At 38.9% G+C, this 20507-nt stretch overlaps 1 pseudogene; it reads left to right on the top strand.

Annotated features, from left to right (window-relative positions):
- The first annotated feature begins 742 nt into the window (after positions 1-742).
- On the top strand, positions 743-1473 carry LOC149263920 (uncharacterized; annotated as a pseudogene).
- The last annotated feature ends 19034 nt before the right edge of the window (positions 1474-20507 follow it).

Here is a 20507-nt window from a genome sequence, read left to right on the forward strand (position 1 = left end):
AAAGGCATATATAAGTCTGTTTAACACCGTAGTATTGCAAACGGAGCTCTCCAATAACTCCGTGAAAAAGTTGTGGCTTACTCCTGTGTCTCCAACCTTTGCAAATGCCCTGGATAAAGCAAAATAAGGGCCTCTTTCATTTCCCTCAATTTCTAAGGCCGTGGAGTCCGGCAGCGGAGACGGGGAGTCACCGCGCACGTCGTCGCCCCTGCAGCAGCCGCCTGCACAGACCGGGAACTTCAAGCTCGCGATTACTCACAAAATGGTGATGGGAAAATTCTTGGGTGATGTTGACATATGCTCATCCCATCTCAGTGATGAATGTCTACAAATTATTACAAGAAATTGTCCACAGCTTCATACACTCAGACTGCTGCACATTTGTGGTGCTCAACAAGCACCACCTAATGATGCCTTTCTCTATCCGAACAGAGCTGAGCTGGAGCCTTTTAAAAATGGAAGTTACCTTCCTACATCATGTTTGTGCAGCTCCCTCTCTGAAAAAGGAGTTCTGGACATTGGCAAGCATTGTCCAGACCTTATGTCAGTCACACTTGTCTTCCAGCATATTGTCTTGAGAGAGGTGTTCCAAGATATCTTGGCGGAACTGGGAAAACTTATAAAACTGCATACTCTTTCCATTGAGCTCCACATGCCCTTATTTGTACATCTCTCCACAGTATATTTTCAAATGTACCCAAAAGGCATATTTTCTGGGTGTCTTCCTGATATCTTCTCAGTCATGGCGTCTTCCTCAAAATCAATTTCCACAATCATGGCGACTTCCTCAAATTCCAGTCCAGCAGCGACAGGAGTTTCTTCTGTTTCAAGGAATCAACTGGTGGAATGGCAATGGCAAACTGAGGACCTGTGTTGGCGACTTCATGTAGCGCAGCCATCGATGCCGCGCATGCCCGAGGTGAGTCGTCCGTTGAAATAAGCGTCGACCAGGCTTCGACTTCCACTTGCGTTATTTACTTCCAGAGCCAAGCCCTCAGACAGGTCAATCTCAGAACTCAGTGGCAGCGGATGGTAAGTAGGCATGCTATAGGGCAACGTTCAACTGCCATTTGGCAATGGTGGGAAGCAGAGAGTAACTGTTGGCGTAGATATGATCACCAACTGGCTTCAAAATTTGAGACAGCATGGCTGGAGTCTAGAGCCAGCCAACGAAGTAATAAGCTAGATTGCCCAGCCGGCGTATTATTTAAAGTAAATGGTCAAGATTATTCTCTGTCATTTGAAGCAGATGGAATGCAATACAATGTAAATGATTCATGTTATAGGAGTGTTCGAAGATGCATATATCTCCCAAATCAACAGCCATCATCGTCAGAGTCCCCAGCTATGGAACAATGCCATTCTTTGAATGCAAGTACAGTTTCACTGGACCAGGCGAGGAGTAATAAATCAGAGCAGCCCAACATTTCAAAGGATGAACATTCTTACCTGATTGCATGTCCAAACCAATGAGATTTTAACATATCTCCACATAACAATCCTTCTCATGGTTCATGAAAAACAAAAGAATGAAAGTCAATTTTTTTTTTTTAATTATAATATATATCTATATATATATATATATATATATATATATATATATATATATATATGAGATATATATATTATTATTACATGGGAATTTTTTTATTTTTTTTAATAATAATATGTATATATATGATACATATATTATTAAAATTTTTATTTTTTAAATCTAAAATTAAAAAAACTAAATTTCATCTAAAAATTTAAAGATGTTTTTTTTTTTTTTTCTTTTTTCTTTTCACAAAATTCTTTATTGTCATATTGCACATTAGTTCTCCAGCAAGAGTATTTTTATTCGAACAAAATCAATAGATTTTCTGATCTTCCTGATCGCACGAAGCGCAGAAAGAGAGCATACTAATCGCTTGATTCATTTTTATTTATGCAGGGTTTTTTTTTTTAAAAAGACTGAATTTAAAACTAGCTAAACACTAAAACATCAGAAAACTCAAACTTAAACTCCCTTATGAAGATCCTGCTGTCACCAGGTCTCACAAGTTAGTTTTTTCTAAAGAAAAATACTTGTACTGAATTAAATTCCTAATGCCTAATCCCTTAGCACCATCCCCGGCAACGGCGCCAAAATGTTGGGCAATTTATTTGCTTAAATTGCTTCATTAAATTATCAACCAGGGAAACTCGTAAGCTTGTGATGGTGCCAGCAATATATATGCAGGAGTAGGCAACTAACTCTATGACTAACTAAATTATTTACGATTCAATATAATATGCAAGGGAAGAGGCTCCTAACTAAGGAGGTCCTGGTTGTCCTTCCCTACAGTATCATAGAGAAATCGTTGATTACATAAAACTAGAAACTTGAAATAAAGACAAGAGAATGAATTTAATTGTTGTTCAGATTCAAATAGAGAGAGAGACTAACTTAGTCCCTTGATTGTCCCCTCATATACTGATCCAAACTAAACTAAGATTCATTCATAAGCATAAGCAATGAAATAACTTGAAACTTAAAAGCAAAAGAATGAATTTCAATTATCATACAAATCAAATGGAGTGAGAGCCTAACTTAGACCCTTGATTGTCCTCTCATATGCTGATAAGATTCTAATTTAAAACTCATTCATCAATCACAAACAAATCCTCAAACATCTAAGCAATTAAATGAAATAAGATCTAATATGAAATAACATGTTCCTTTGATCCTTCTAGAGTGAGCTCAATTCTCCTAAGAACAAAGTGACAAGCTATTCCATATACTACACTAAGACAACTTATATCTAAAACTACATAATAGAAAATATATGTAAAATGAAGCTTTATTCTATTCCATCATAAGTTGGATACATGATCCAAGAGTCCTCCCTTTGGAATGGAGGAGGTACTCCTATTTATAAAATAGGATGAGATAACAAACTCATAATGATGATCCACTAATCTCTCTTTAGTTCCATACATTTCTCAACCATCTAGACACATAACCCTATCCTCCATGATCTCCTCCATGAGGTCCATGATCTTCTCCATGAGATCATGATCTTTTCCATGAGGCTTATCTTATCAAAATCGAATTTGATCATTCAAGGCCACATAAAGATGCCTTGGAAGCTTCCTTTGTACCTACACATGTCAACAAACTCATTCTAATTGTTAGGTATAAGTATAAGCATATTATTTTCTAAAGTTTAGCCATAAATCCACTTAAAAATGTTAAGAATTAATAAAATTTGGAAAAGCATAGTTATGACCCAATAATGAGGTAAATGTAATGATGTGGAGGTGGAATGGAGGTGACATGAAGGTAAAATGTGAAGATATTGGTGAATAATGGAGTGAAAATAGGGACTATTTTGAGGCCCAACACCCTTCAAGCTCAATTTTCCTTGTGCAGTTTCTCATGGGTGATCCTCCTGTTACCAAGTGGAACACTTATCTCACACACTGCTCTAACACACTATCAGAACTGCGCAATCCTCAAGGAAAACACATGAAACTGATAGTACATTGTCCTTGACATTTAGTTCAACTGGGTCTTTCTCAGAATAGACATGCATGAGTTACTGATGAGGGAATCTTTAGTTATCTGGAGTACACTAGTTGAGTGCATGCATGCATCAACTGACTAATAATTAACAATTAGTTCCTCAAACAGTTTGGAACTAATTTAACTGGACTTAACTTAGTAAACTAAATTAACTAATTACAACTCAAATATAACTCAATATTATCTCCTTAATTTAAGGGATAACTTTTGCATGACTTCAGAAAGAATTCTAACTTGAATATCTCCAACTAATTAATTTAAAATAAATTAATTAATTATTTCCAAGTAGTTGTTAAGACTAAATTTGATTTTAATTCACAATTTAATTCAAAGACAAATTAAATTGGAATATTCTTGTTGCCATATTTCAACACTCCCTCTCAATAAGAAAGGGATTATCTGCCACCTCGATCTTGTCTCTATGGAAGTCGAATTTACACTTTGACAATGCCTTTGTCAAAATGTCAGCATCTTGCTCTTTTGTCAAAATATATTGCATCAACATGATTCTCTTGACCTATGAAAAGAAATGGGCAACAAATCTTGCATTATGCTTCTCCACACTACCATCAGCAACTTCTTGTAAAGCCAACGGGAACTCACAACTGACTTGTTCTCTGGTGTCAGAACCACATCCCAAACACTATTACGAACTATGGAGTCACGCTCCTCCACCATAGCATCAACCCAAATCGGCTGCTGCACTGCTTCCTCAGAGGAAGATGGCTCGGTCTCAAGACATTGCCCAGCAAGGGCCATGTATCCATTGTACCTCTTAGGTGACCTCCTCTATCTGCGCTAAGAATATGGTGCTCCCACATTCTCTCTCGCATCCTCCAACAATCTGTCAGCCTCTCTTGTGCACTTTCGTCCATCTATGGAAGACTCTACTTGAGTGGATGTCTCCACTCCTGGAGCCTCTGCATGCGGTTGCTCCACATAAGTCTAAGGCTCCTCCTCCTTAGGAACTAATAGTTCCTCCATTGCCTGTAGTTGGAGCTTGCTCTTAAGGGAAACTCGCATGGCCTTCTGCTCATCAAGCTTGAGATCTCTACGAACCATTGTCCTCTGACTAGTAGGTAAGTACATCCTATAGTTGTGAGGTGTATTAGTGTACTCCACAAATATCCCCAATGTTGTTGTCAGCTCAAGCTTCTTCTGTCCATCCTTTGTCACATGGAAATATACCGATGAGCCAAAGATCCTGAAGTGACCCGCATATGGACTATTACGGGAAAAAGCTTCCTCTGGTGTCTTCATCCCAAGTAGGTGATGTGGGCTTCTATTATGCAAATAGACTATTGTGTTTCATGCCTCAACCCACAAGTGAAATGGTAGGCCTTGGTCATGAAACATTTCCCGTGTTGCCCCTATAATGGTTTTGTTCTTCCTCTCGGCCACCCCATTCTGCTATGGGTTATGAGGTGCTGTCAACTCTCGTTTAATTCCTTCCGCTGCACAGAAGTCCTTAAACTCTTGAGAGACATATTCTCCACAGTTGTCACTTCTCAAGTCCTTGATCTTCTTCCTTGACTCCTTCTCGACCAAATATTTGAACTCACAAAACTTTGTGAAGGTTTGGTCCTTCTTCTGCATGAAATAAATCCGGCACTTACAAGAATAGTAATCAATGAAAATCACATAATACCTTTGATTTGATGTGGATTCCATCGAGAATGGTCCACACAAATCAGTATGAACTCGCTCTAAGATAGCCTCTGCTCGACTGTTTCGATCATGAAAGGAAGACTTGGTGTACTTTCCCAAGGTACAACTTTTGCATGTGTCAACTTGCTCAAGTTTACCTTTGGGAAGTCGTGTAGATATCTACTGCATTATCTTCAAAGCCCCATGATGGAAATGGCCCAACCGCCTGTGCCACAACTTGCCAATGTCTTGGCTTTGCACCAATTCTACTTTCGTACTCAATTTTGCACAATCATATACCTGTATTTTATAGATATTCTTCACTTGAATCCCTATCCTCTTGGTGCAACCCGTGTCTATGTGTCTTAGGAACACCTTTCCTTTACTGAAGACAACATCGTAGCCTTTGTCCTCCAACACTGCAACTATACCAAGTTCTTCTTCAGTCCAAGCACATATATCACATCTGTCAAGGTGAGAGGAGCTCCATGCTCCCTCTAAAAAGCAACCATGCCCACTCCTGAAACACTATACCTTCCGTCGTCACTCATCTCTATGTGCATCTTAAGGTCTTTCTCCTCCAAGGCACTAAATAAATTTTTATCACTGGTCATGTGGAATAAGGATCCACTGTCAAGATACCAGACATAACCCATCATCGATGACACCATGCATGCAATGAGGGTAAAGTACATTTCGAACTGAGAGGCTAATACCTCACCTTCCGATCCTTCTGAGGATCCCTTCTTGGACTTCTTTGATGGGAAATTAGTCGCATAATGTACCATCTTGTGACAATTAAAGCATCTTACTTTAGACATGTGACCCTTCTTACTTTAGACATGTGGGTGAAGGTTTCTCCACTGTAGTTCATTATCGACAGTGGAAGCCAAAATAAGCTCATTTCAGCAGTGGGCATGAAACAGTTGGACCTACCAAACACACCACACTTGTAGTCATACACAATCGGGTGGCTTCACCAAGGGCTAGATCTCTGTGTCAGCCAACAGTGTCACCTTCCTTACAACATCAAGCCCTTCATAGATGAGGTATTGTGTGATGTTACTCCTCTTGAAGTTTTTTATGTATTATTAGGCCAACCATACTTGTGGAAGTGTCATGTTATGTATGAGTTTATCCCTCACACTGTCATTATTTCTTTGGGCAATAAGTTATACAAGATACCAGAGGTAGCATCGCTTACCACCATCTCTTTGATATCTATGAAGTAATGCTATAAGATCATTTTCCAGACCAGGAAATTTTTCTTCCTTATAATTCACCCTCATGGCAAGAAGAATATTGTGGCTACATCCACAACCTCTAGACAGGGATCCTCCACACAGTACTAGCAATTGGGGAAGGTCATCTAAGAGCACAGGGACATCTTCACCTCGCCCATAAGGGTACCCCTACACTTCTAAGTCAAGCACTCCATTGATCTCACCCTGGGCACTCTTCTACCCAATGAAATGATCTACCGATGCTCTATTCTAGATAATGATGAAATTAAGAGGCAGAATCGGGAATTTTTTTAGAAAGGGCACATCAGTCCAAGTTCATCACCTCATGGGAGCTCGATCATGTTGGTATAGAAGAAAGATGATACCTGGACTCTGTATTGACTATCAAGCGTTGAATAATATCACTGTCTAGAATAGGTATCCAATCCCATGGATTGATGACGTTCTGGACCAGCTCAAGGGGCCCAAATATTTTAGCAATATTGACATGAAGCTTTGTTATCACTAGGTACTAATTAAACCCTTTAATGTGTGGAAAACTGCCTTAAAATCTAAGGAGGACCTTTTTGAATGGTTGGTCATTACTTTCGGGTTGATGAATGCCCCCGAAACCTTCATGCAGCTAATGGATGACATATTGTGGTCCTTTACCAACTCGTTCATGGTAGTGTACGTGGATGGCGTCTTGATATTTAGACAGAGTTTGGAAGAGCATGCACACCATATCCAATAGGTCCTCCAAACCCTATGACAACACAAATTGTGTGCCAATTTGGAGAAATGCACTTTTGGTATGACCTAGGTTCGATATCTATGGTACATCATTAATGAGGGAGGTGTGCATGTGGACCGAACCAAGATACAAGTTATTCATTATTAGACAGCCCCAACCACTCTAACATAGCTCCACAACTTTTTGGGCCTTGAAGATTTCTACCGCATGTTTGTGTTGGGATTCTCTCATATCACTTGGCATTTGAGTGAAGTCACCAAGGGTGAAGCAAAAGAAAAATTATTTTGGTTTGAATCCAAAAATAAGGCATTTTTTGAGTTGAAGCATTGTGTCTACTCTACACCAGTGCTCACATTACCAAACCTGCAAGAACCATTTGAAATTGAGATAGACACCTCTGATTATGCTATTCGTGTAGTTCTTACCTAGCAGTGGAATCCTATGGCATATCACAATGAGACACTTTGAGATACAGTCCAAAAGTATCCCACTTATGACAAAGATAATTATTATATTGTGCAGGCCTGCTGACAATGGAAGCATCACATTCTGGGGAAGGAAAGGGTCATCCACAAAGACCAGCAACCCTTGCAGTTCATATAGATACAAGGGATGTTGCAGAACGATCGCCATCAAAAATGGTCTACATATCTGCAACAGTTCCATTTGAACATCAAGTACAAGAAGGGAAGCACCAATAATGTTGCAGACTTTCTCAGCCGACCAGTAGTTATGGCATTGAACACTGTGATAGACTCTGGTGGACACGATACTTTGGGGTGGCCACATATTTACAAGAGAAATCTAGAATTGGACAACACATACTAGATGCTCCTAAAACGCAAGAAAGTTCCATATTTTCACCTCCAAGGTGCACTATTATGCCACTTAGGACACCTCTGTGTTCCTACAAGTGAGTGTTCCAAGATGATTTGGGAGGTACACTATAGGTAGGTTGTTGGGCATTTTAGAGTAGAGAAAATAGTGGTAGTGTTGCAGAAGTATTTTTATTGGTCGAACCTTTGACAATATTTTTGGAAGTACATAAGATCCTCCGCTTCTTGTGCTATTTCAAAACTAACAATTAATAATTAAGGCCTATATACTCCTCTTGCTACTCCTAGTCAGCCTTGGGAATCCATATCCATGTCTTACAAGTTTGGCCTTCCTTCTACTATGCATGGCAATGACTGCTTGTTCATGGTCATCGACAGATTCTCTAAGATGGCCATTATGGTGGCCTATAAGAAAAGTATCATAGCAGAAGCAACTGCTAAGCTATTCTTTGAATGAGTGTGGGTATATTTTTGGATCCCACAGTATATTATCTTAGATCTAGACAACAACTTCTTGAATACATTTTGGTCAAGCCTTTGGTCAATGCTGGATACCAAGCTCACTAAGTCCATGGCCTTCCACCCCCAAACTGATGGCCAAATAGAGGTCATCAACATGATGGTCATGCATATTTTACGCATATATAACAGGAAGCATCCACTCACATGGGATGAAATCCTCCCTTATGTTAAACACAAATACAATAGAGATCTCCATAGCTCAAATGGCCACAACCCCTTTGAGTTGGGGTTGGATTCCAGCCACTATGTCCCATTGATGTGGCCATACCATTTGCAGCTACTTAAGAAAATTCAGCTCATGTCTAGTCCAAAGCTGACTGGGCTAAAAAGCTTCATTGAGTACATTTAGCACACGCATCAGCAGGTTCATGACATATGGGACAGAGCCAATACTAACTACAAGCAGCGTCATGATCAACATTCAGTGCCACACAAGTTCCAGGATAGTGACAAAGTTTGGTTACATTTGCAGAAGAAGTGCCTCATTGGACCCCACTGCAAGCTTTTCGTGCTCTGATATAGGTCATACACCATCACCAAGGTTTTAGGGTACAATTCCTTTAAGCTCAACATTCCATCATTCCTTGGTTTTCACCTAGTATTCAATATGGACTGGCTGCAACCATAATTTCCTCCATTGTTGGACACATCCAACGTTGTTGAGCAGTTGACACCAACGATGCTAAACCCAATCTGCATCAAACAACACACGATAGGTAGGATCATGAACAAATATATCAAGGACACTCGTAATTAGGGGATCTAGCTATATCTAGTTTTCAAAGCATGTCAACTCCTTCACTAGGCAAAGTGGTTCACTAGGGCCTAGGTTCAACAAAAATTTCCTCACCTCATGAAGGCTTTGCACGTAATGGGGACCATTTCTTTCTAAGGAGGAAGGACTGATCTAGGTGGATATTGGTTACCACCTGCCTATTCCACCTAGACATTTAGTCAGTTTCATCTATTTCCTTGAGTATAACAACATTTACTGTTTTAGCAGTTTTTGGGTCCTAAACTTCTGAAGTTGTTTTGACCCCCTAAACAACATTTTTTTAGGTATGTAGCAGGCCCATATCCATAAGTAGGGGCCTATGTCAAATCTTGTATTACTCAGATAAATCTTTCCATTGAGGTATCATATGTGCCAAACAGAGATCATATGACCAAGTTACGACCCCGGGAAGTTGGCTGCCCAACTAACCCCAACGAGGCCCACAAACTCTTGTTGTTTCATCTCCTAGGGTTATGGTTCTGCTTTCTTTATGGTTTTCCTTTGTTTTTCAATAATAAAAAGGCCCTTGAGACTCATTGTAACACAATTGAGAGGCATGTAGCTACCACATCTCCTCTCAGAGATAAACTACATCACCCGAGCTAGTTTATTTCCATTTTGTATGTAAGCATATTTTAGTTCTTTGATATTAATGAAATGAAGTTTTATTTCTACTACATCTGTTAAATTTTTAGATTTTTCTATGTTGTATCAATTACTTTAGCCCAATTCAATACTTCAATTATCTATCATTCCAAATACAATTAGTATTTCCATTCATCAACAATAATTGAAGATATCACAATAAATGATATGACAAAGGAGAGAATCAACACATCAACAAGAGACACTAGATTTGGTCAAAGACTACGGGAAAGCCCCACTCTGGGCAAAACCTTTTGAAAAAACTTCTTCTATTAAATTGTCATACAAATTTCAACAGACACTACAATGATCCCAATACAATATCATCCAACAAAACAACCCAACAATATTCATAAATATGTTTCCTACATCAAAATATATCAGAGACAACATTTACCATATGCAGTCAACTTCATTCCTCAGTCAAATCTGAGTCAAACTTATTGGTCACATGAATGAGGAGATGCGCATGTGATTGAAGGTTTCATTGACTCCCTTGAGCCTGTGATACCTGCGACTGTGGTCAAATTTTCCCTATGGAAAGCTGACAACTATAGCCCAAAACCCTAAAACATATCCGAGCCTTATACCCTGTAATTTCGTACCTTTGCAAACCTTTGTTTTCATCCATGTCTCAGACCTGTGTGAGCCAATATATGAAGAAGAGAAAATAACATGCATGGTGATGTCCAAATTAGCTTTAGGTAGCTTATATTTATAAGCTTCCAAGGGTTTCAAATTTTCTTTAAGGCCAACCTTGTTTAAATGTGCATATGTGGGATTTCCTTCATAAGTACACTTTCCATTATCCAATTTGAGTGATCTTTAGGTCAATTTCGGTCCTCTCAAAAATATGAATTCAATGCCATCATCATCTCCACGAAATGAAATTTCCAAAGTGGAATTTTACCATAGTTGCATAAATTTTAACACTCCCTCTCAACTAGGGAGAATTCCACATGTCAATATATGTCCATTGATAAAAATGTCATCCTGTCATCATGTGTCCCATCTCTTCTCAACTTTACCTACTGAAACATTCTTGAACCTAAAGAAGAATAATTAGCGAGCATTAGATTCCACCCTCTATAACGTCAGAGATAATATCTCAATCCAAAAATAATATTAGGGAGCACATCTCAACTAGAAAACTCATGGGGGAGCTAAACATCTACAACCCCATATAGAGAAATCGGTGATATAGGGGAGAACATCTCAGTCCATCATATTTATCACTGATCTTCCCAATGATTACCCTCAAGAGTCATGTGGTAGAACACTAGCATCATAATCATCTTGGGTTGTACAATCTCAAGTACACTCTCAACTTGTTGACCAGACAGGGAGTGGTAATCTCAATAAGACGAGCCTTTGGGTATGATGCAAATTAGGGTATACTATAAAAATACCAATATAGGGGAGAAACATCTCCAACCTTATGGGTAAAAGATAGGGGAGAAATATCTATGGCCCTATTTTCTAGATATCCCTCAACCCTAGGAGCCCTCTATCTCAATTCCTCACTCTGGTAGCTCATATAGGGGGGAAGAGTTGGCTTAGTGTTCTAAATAAGTGATTCCCCTTGTCAGGAGGGGTCACATCCATCAACCTAAGTTTCTCTCTGAAGACAAAGATCTTCCCTTTCAGTAAAGCCTTGGTGAGAATATATGTAATCTACTCATCTATCAATATGTGTTGGATTCGAACAGGTCCTCTCTACACCATATCTCAAATGAAGTGATATTGAATATCTATGTCCCTGGAATTTTCATGAAACACGAGATAATCTGCTAGACATATACCACTCTTGGTTTCACAATATATCACTGTAGTATTTAGGACTTGCTCAAATAGCTCTCCAAAGAGCTTACTCAACCAAACTACCTCACGACTAGCCATGCTAGCGGAAATATACTTTGCTTCAATGGTACTCAATGCTATGGAGTTCTTCTTCCTACTCATCCACGATATATGGAAGATCCAAGGTTGAAACAACATCCAAACGTACTCTTCATGTCGACAAAATTTCATGCCCAATCAACGTCGGTGTATCCATGAAGTCGAACATCTCTGACAGAATATCTCAGACCAACTGCGAAAGTCCCATGCAAATATATCAAAATGTGTTTGGCATCAATCTAGTGTGCATGGAGAGGTTCAGTCATGAATTGAATCAATGTATTCACTACATAGCATATGTCTATATGGGTGTACACTAGGAACATCAAATCCCCAATAAACTGTATATACTTGGATGGGTTCGCTAAATCAGGTCCCGTAGCTTCTCCACATAACTTCTTGAAGTTCATTTCCGTCAGTGTTTGTAGGGACTTATATTCTATCATTCCAAATATTTCCAATAGATTCATAACATATTTTCCTTGTGAAAGGAAAAACTCTCTAGGCCTTTTCCACACCTCAAGTCCTAGAAATTAGTGCATGAGTCTAAGGTCCTTCATCTTGAATTCATACACTATATCCCTCTTACATTCAATCATCAAGGGCTCACTACTTGTCAAGAATAGATCGTCAACATATAAAACCAAAATCAACGACATATCTTAGACTAGCTTGAAGTACAGGTTGGGATCGGCATTGCTTCTTGTGAATCTGAGTGATGAGCCTCATTATTGAGTAATTATATGGGCCTTAATTGGCCTTAATTTACCTCATAGCTTAGTCAAACCAACTATTCTCACAACTTATTGCATACTTTTGATTATATTTTGTTTATGAAATGAGTTAGAGTTGGATATTTGGCTTTGTGGTCTAATGTGCATGTAACACCAGAATAAAGGATAAAAGCAAGGAAAAATGCAGGCATAAAGGATAAAAGCAAAGAACTATGGCAAAGACCTTGGTAAAGACTCGAACGGGATAAGGGAAAGTAACTATAGGAGGTAAATCCTCCTCATTTACTACCCCTCCATTCGAATATTCCACCATCAGCTCAGAATGCACACAACCATCACTTTGAAGACTAAAAGATAGCCAAGCAAGGGAAAGGGATAGAAAACAGTTTATCTTAAGTTGGGAGCCAAGCCTCCCTAATGGGAAGGAAGTCGTTAGAGACTTCAAATGTATAAATAGAGAGGCTTAGGACCTCAATAGGATTCAGACTTCTATTGTAAAACTCTGTTTTATTTCTAAGCTGCAAAGACTTGTGACAGTTTGCTCTATAATCCATGGTTTTTCTAATAAGAATGAGTTTTGTTTAAGCCAGCTCTGAGTTAACTCTGAGGGTTGAAGCTCTTGGGTTAGGGCCCGACCCAAGAAACCAAAGCTCCTCTTCATTGTACATATCTGCTAGCATAAAAGTTCTGTTACGTTTATTTGCTTAAGTAGTTTCATGATTTTTTGTTTATTTGCTTAAGTAGTTTCATGGTTCTCTGATTCATTTTCTCAAGTAGTTTTTGGGTTCTGATTCATTTGTTTAAGTATCTTTCTAGTTCTATTCATTTGTTTCAGTAGCTGCATTGGCTTTAAGTTTACTTCCATTTGTTTTTTTTTAATTCACAAGTTAGTTATAGGAAAATATTACTATCGGGTTGTGTGTAGGTGTCTTGCCCTCATCTCCACCCTCTAGGATGATGACTTGAGGCAAAGACCCTTCAGTAGCCCCAAAAACAGAGGTCTCTGATTCTTGCATGGGCTATGAAGTTCGTTGTTTAAAGTAGTTTTTTGTTCACCGGCACTGGTTCTCTCTATCATTTTCATTTGAAAACACCTCCAGCATGTTCCTCATGCATCGCTTCATCATCATCTGATGACCAACAAACCTTCACAATCACCATCCAATTCACCATTTTCTCCAATTGCTACCTCGGGTGGAGTTCACCACTCACTTTATGAACTTTAATTCCCCACCGTCGATCTACCTCACCTGATCCGATGGCCATCGTGTCACCTCCACACCTTTAGGCGCTTTAAACCCCCACCATCGATCTACCTTGCCTGATCTGACGATTGTTGCTTCACCCGATTGTCAACTAGCTTAGCTGATCTCCACCGTTTATCAGCCCCGCCTGATCCAAAGTCTATTTCACAATCTCACGCGGGTTAGTGCACGAACATTATCCGCCCAAGAGCATGCGAGAAAAGTGGTTTTCTCATGCTACGTGTTACACAGTAAGGCTAATCGTGTGAAATTTCCAAAAACTACTTACATCCTGAAGGGCGCGTGAGAAACTACTTACCGCCTTAGAAGCCCACTCCCTCATTTCTGCATGTTTCTTTTCCCCACAATATTATCTCCGTCATCCATCTCTTGACTTCACCCGTGTGATAAGATCTCAACCATCCATCGCTCCTATTGGCCTCATCCATCTATCTCTTAACTTCACCCCTGTGATTAGATCTCGGTGATTCATCTCCTTTGTTAGCCTTGTCTGTCCATCCCTTGACTTAACCCGCGCAATATGATCTCCACCGTTCATCGTGTGCATTCATCCTATTCATCCATATAGTTGCTTAAGCCTTCGCAATAGGACCTCAGTCGTTCATCCTGTTCATTAAACCTATTCACCCATATATTTATGTAACCTCTTGAAATCCAATCTCCACTATCCATTTTCCCTTCACCTGACTGATCCAATGGTTCTTATGCATTTTTTCTCCCTCACTTCCTCCTTTCACTAATTTCAACTTCTGATTTATTTTTCCACTTGAAACCCAATTTAGCCTAATTTTCTTTGTTACACCCTAGTCTAGTTTTGAAGCTCTTTACTTCTGCAACTTAGATAATTAGAATTAGGTTAGTGTTAATTTATCAATTCTGCTTCGCATAGCTATTTAATTGGTTATTTAGGTCATGGTGTGATTTAGCATTTCATGTTATTTTCTTCATTACTGCAGTAGAGTAGCTCTCTCTTATAATAGGTTTGCTCTCCTTCCATCAAATAATTAATCTTCTTCTGACCCTATAGAAGTTTGGCTTGGAACCCCTGGGGTCTCTTTCCAGACAAATAGTGACAATGGGTAGGACCTTCACCTCTACTTGTGAATATAGCACTATCACCTCCAAGTTTGTATGAACCCTGGGTTAATAAGTAAAGCTGGTAGCCCTGAGAGTTGCAGCATTATTGCTGCAATGCCTAGGCTCATCACTGAGCTTCACCAAATAGTTGTCTATGCATGCATACCATGCTCTAGGGGCTTTCTTCAAGCCATACAATGCCTTATTCAACCTACAAACATGTGTCCTTCAGTCCTCTACTTCAAATCATTGTGGCTGCTCAACATACACTTCTTCTTGTAGCATGCCATGGAGGAATGTTGTCTTTACGTCCATTTGATGAAGATTCCATCCTTGACTTGCAGCAAGGGAAACTATCAAATGAATGGTTTTATATCGTTCCACGGGCGCAAATATATCATCATAATATTCTCCCACTTTCTGGGAGAAACCTTGAGCCATGAACCTTGGCTTGTATTTCTCAATGCTATCATCAACTCCATTTTTGATCTTGAATAGCCACTTCAAGGTCATCACATATTTCCCTTTCTGTCTTGGCACAAATCCCATACAAAATTCTTCATAATCGGTTCATATTCTTTGGCCGTAACATATTTCCAAACTTTTTATTTTATGACTTCTTTGAATATGGGAGGTTCGGCTTGAATCATAGTACTCGTTGATGCAACATATCCCTGATACCTACATGGCTTCTTACTTTCTCTAAATGATATTTGAATGGGAGCTCCTCTCTCATCATCCTGCAATGTTCCTCAAAGCCAAAGTGGCCTCTTCCTGGTGAGAGGATCACATGGAGGAGGATCTAAAGGATCCATGGGCTCCATGGGATCATCAACAATATCTATCTCAAATTCACGTTTAGAAGGACCATCCAAAATATGCATATCAGCATTCTTCTTAGGAGGAGGAGACTGAGGAAGTTACCTTGCTTTTCCAAGGGTGACATCTTCATAAAACGTAACATCCTTGCTAATTTCAACCTTCTTTTGACCAGGAATATATATTCTAAATGCTTTGGAATTTTCACAATATCCAACAAATATACCTTTCCTTCCCAAAGCTTCTAGCTTGTTCCTTTTGTCCTTCGACACTTGAAATTATATAGGGAAACCAAAGATATAAAGATGGATAAAATCAGACTTTACACATGTGAACACTTCTTTCGTGGTATTGTTGTCTAATGCTTGATAAGGTACCCTATTTTGAACATATGCAACAACATTCGTTGCTTCTCCCCAAAGGAACATTGGAAACTTTTGATCGTGAAACATGGCCCGAGCGACTTCTACTATTGACTTGTTCTTCCTTTTAGCTACTCCATTTTTGTTTGGGAGTGTAGGGAATAATCATTTCCTTATTGATACCTTCCTTCGTGCAAAAATCAATGAATTCATTTGAAGTGTACTCTCCAACATTTTCAGACATGAATATCTTGATTTTCTTCCCTGTTTGATTTTCGATCAAAGATTTGAAATCCTTGAATATTTCGAAGGCTTAATTCTTGTGCTTAAAATAATATATCCATATATTTCTTGAAAATTAATCAATGAAGGTGATATAATATAGATTTCCACCAAGAGAGTGTACAGGAATTTGACCACCCAAATCAAAATGAATGAGATGGAGGACGTCAATTGTCTTGTTTTCACTAGAGGGGAATTGTCCCCTTATCTTCTTCCCACTAGCACATCCTAGACATACTCCATCATGTTGGTCTTGAACCTTTGGAATCCTTGAGACCAATTCCTCCAATTTCAGAAGAGCATAACAATCTAGATGGGCCAATGTTTGGTGGCATATCTTGCTTAGATGATTAGTATCATCACTAAATTCTAGAAGTGGTCTTCCAATAACCCTGTAGGGTCTTTCATATCTTGATCCTAATGTGAATGCAACTCTCATAGGTGATCCAATAGGCCAAGTAATAACCTTTCCCCTTATGAAGGAAACCCTTATCCCTTTGTCTTCCAAAGCGGATAATGATACCTTTTTTAACCCTGTCACATACCTCACATCATGGAGAAAAATAGATTCTCCCAAATTCAAATGAAATTCGACAGACCCAAAAACTTTAATGGGATGAGTGGAATTTAATGGGATGAAATTTGACTCCCTATCCACCAAATTAGAGATAAATTCCTTATAACCAGAGAAGTGATGAGTGGCCCCACTATCAACCAACCAACTATCCCACAAATTCGAAGGAGAGGAACAAGTCAGAGTGGAAATAAGAATATATTCAGATTGTTTTCCAACATTACTTTCATATCTAGAGTATATTGACTTCTTTTGAGGATGATGATCTTCTTCATGGTCATTTGGAGCATCTCTTCTTCTCCTTTCATCTCTTCCATTGTTATCATTCCTTTAGTCATTTGTTCTTCTTCTAGTGCTGTAGCATGGACCATTGTTCTTCTCGGGCTTGTTAGTGTCGGTATCTTCATCCCTCCATCAGTGATCAAATTTCTCTTTTGCATGCATATTAGGTGTCTCATCCGATCAGTTGCACTCCATTAGGTCATGGATCCTCTGATGGTAGTGGTTCTTTGTCAATTTCCATCATGATTTTCATCTGCTGGCCTATTTTCACATGCAAAAGTCATCTGCTATCATTTTTATTTCATTCCATTTGCAGAAATAATTTTAGGGTTTTCAGGTCTCATTAGGTCTAGGGTTTGCCACCATGGTTTTCAAAAGCTTAATAAGAAACTAGTAGTCACATGAGGATGTTTAATAAGTTCACAAAATCACCAATTTTACTGGTGATTTGCTCCATAAAGAGTTTTTACCTCAAAACTCTGTTTTGAGGTGAAAACAGAGTTTTTCTATTTCATTTACAAATTGTATGTAATTCTATTGTTTTCATATGTAATAAAGCATCATCTGTAGCCCTGGTTTACCTTGCCAAACTCTAGAACTCCAGCTCCTGCAAAAGAAAGAAAAAACATCAAAGCATCAGTCCATCAAAAGACAAAAAGAGCCAAACTGGAAAAACAAGGTTTTAAAAGCAAAGTGAAAAGGAACTTTAGAAAGTGGGCTTTTTCTAAATGAAAAATTATAGTCAAAATGTATATAAAGTGCTCCTTTGTGTTAGAAGACCCAACAGTTTTCCAAGAGTCCAAATTTTCAAATATCATCTCTTCAGGTAAGTACACCCTCCCATCTACCCTAGCAAGAGAGTTTGTCATCCATCATAGTGATTTGAATGGTGAAAATTCAAACCCTAGTTGCTTCAAAGTTGTCTTGAAAAACTCTCTAGGGTTTTTGTTATTTCTTATTGTTTTCACTCCCTTGTATGATTTTCTCACATCCCATCCCCCTGCACTAAATTTCCCTAATTCCCTTCCCCTTTCCCTCTCCCATTGACACTCCCCTTATACCCTATCACTAAACCCTAAATCCTATACATATTTCCTACTATTCCCCAAACCCTAATTCCCATTTCCTAAACCCTATTATTCCCTAAAAACCCTACTACCATCATCAAAACCTTCCTTTACATTTATATTATTAGTCAGCCTATTAAATCCCCCCCAAAAAAAAACAACAGTAACCTATACTTAAGAAAATCTCTTCATATTCATCATTCTACACTCCACATTTGCAAGTATGGAAACAGATTCAGCTTATGAAAGGGATGAGGAAACTATGAGTGATTCTTACCAAGAGGTACATGCACCAAGAAAGCCAGATAAGGGAGGAAAACACATCCGGGAGGAGCCCACCACACTCACAGAGTTACTAGCTTGCCCTCTTGCAGTAACATGTTTTAAACATCAGTCCTGCTACCAGTTTTGTGAGATGGTGGAGAGGGTGAAATATCACCATGAACTTGCTAAGCTATTTGTCATTCATATTCACAATGTCCAGGTGAACTTAGTAGGTGTTTCCTTGACTTTGACACCTAAAACCATAGTTGTAGCAACAGGTATTCCGAATGTGGGTGAACAGTGGAACAAAGGACAGCTTGTGGGCAAAGAGAATTATGAGCCTTACATCAAGGCTAGTTATCAAAAGCAAATCAGTAGGGTCTTTCCTTTTAGATACCTACAAGACACTTATGCTCCACTCATGAAGCTCATTATCAAATATTTCACCTATGAAGGGACGTTTCTCGCTTGTACACTTATCATGTTATATTATTGATGCATTTCACTAGAGTGAGGATGATGAACCTCCCCTATTTAATATGCAGAAATATTGAGAAGATGGATACACTGGTGTAAAGGAAATCTTTTCCTTAGCAGTTTAGTAGCATTTATCATTTTTCATTGATCAAGATTGTTTTTTTGCATCAGCTAAGCTTTTCGAACATTTCATGGGATACCTTCATTTCACACGAGGTTTTCAAAAGCCCTCAGGTGACCCCATCAGTGTTTCATGAGGAAGGAGAACCTTCAAATCAACCAGAGATTCATGAGACTCAAAATACAGGTGTGCTAGCGTTTTTTACTTATGAAAAGGGCACAAGGAGACATATTTGCAGCTGCTAAACGAGTATTATCTCCACCTAAGGTGGAAGGGGTCTTATGTTTCCTTCCCCAGACCACAAGAAAATGCTATCTTCACCAAGGGTGAAAGGGGATTTTCCTTCTCCTTCAGTAGTATAGGTATAGGATAAAGGGAAACAACCATTGCATGATGAAGGGCCTTCTAAAGGTTAGGAGAGAGATTTTGTTTTGATTCAGGAGGAGGATACTGATTTGATCTCCCAAAACTCAAGGCTCAAGGAGGTCATTAGAGAGAAAGAAGTTGTCATTCATGCCTTATCAATTAATTTTGAGAGGGCTAAGTGGATCATTAACTACCTTGAGCAACAGAACAAACAATTGGAGGACAAACAAACAATCATGGAGCTACAAAACATAAGGGAAAGCAAGCAAGCAGCCAAAAGAAAGAAAGTCAAATTTACATCCCTAGAGCAAGAAATCAATGCTGACTGGGAATCATGGCTAGAGAGGGTGAACATTCATTTGGAGAAGCTGCTTGAGAAAGCCAACAAGGAGAAAAAGATGTTGCACCACATGGCTTATCACTATTTGGCACGAAACAAAATTTGTAAAACAAGGATAAGAAGCCTAAAAGCCAAATTAAGGAGAACTTTGAGAAGCAAGAAAGAGAAAGATAAGCTTAAGCTCTTCGCTGAAGCTACATTGGCCCAGCATAGCACCTAACATATATCACTCATGCCAAATTTCAAGAATTTTGGTAAACTTTTTGACATTTTTGAATTTTTCATGGGAAAAATAGGTTTTTCTAGCAGGTGCGTAGCGCCACCTGGAACTCGCTTTTGATGGGAAGCTCCATTGGAAGAAAACTTGGCATTTTTGGATTCCTTATGAAAATTTATGCATGCTCAGAAATTACTAGGAAATTTTAACAAGTTTTGTACCTCCAAAAGGGCCAAAAACACCAAAAAATGCCCTTTCTACCACTTTTTGGCAACATAGGAAGCAGTCTTGGGAGATTGTAATTTTGGAGGGGAAAATGGACTCCAAATCAAACAATTCAAGTTGTTCCAAAAAATAGACTCACAGGGATTTCCAACGAGTTATCCTACACCTGATTTGGACCTTGGGAAGC

This window comes from Pinus tabuliformis, chromosome 6, assembly GCF_031772625.1.
Source record: "Pinus tabuliformis cultivar Carrire ecotype Pingquan chromosome 6, CPIR1, whole genome shotgun sequence".
Taxonomy (NCBI): Eukaryota; Viridiplantae; Streptophyta; class Pinopsida; order Pinales; family Pinaceae; genus Pinus; species Pinus tabuliformis.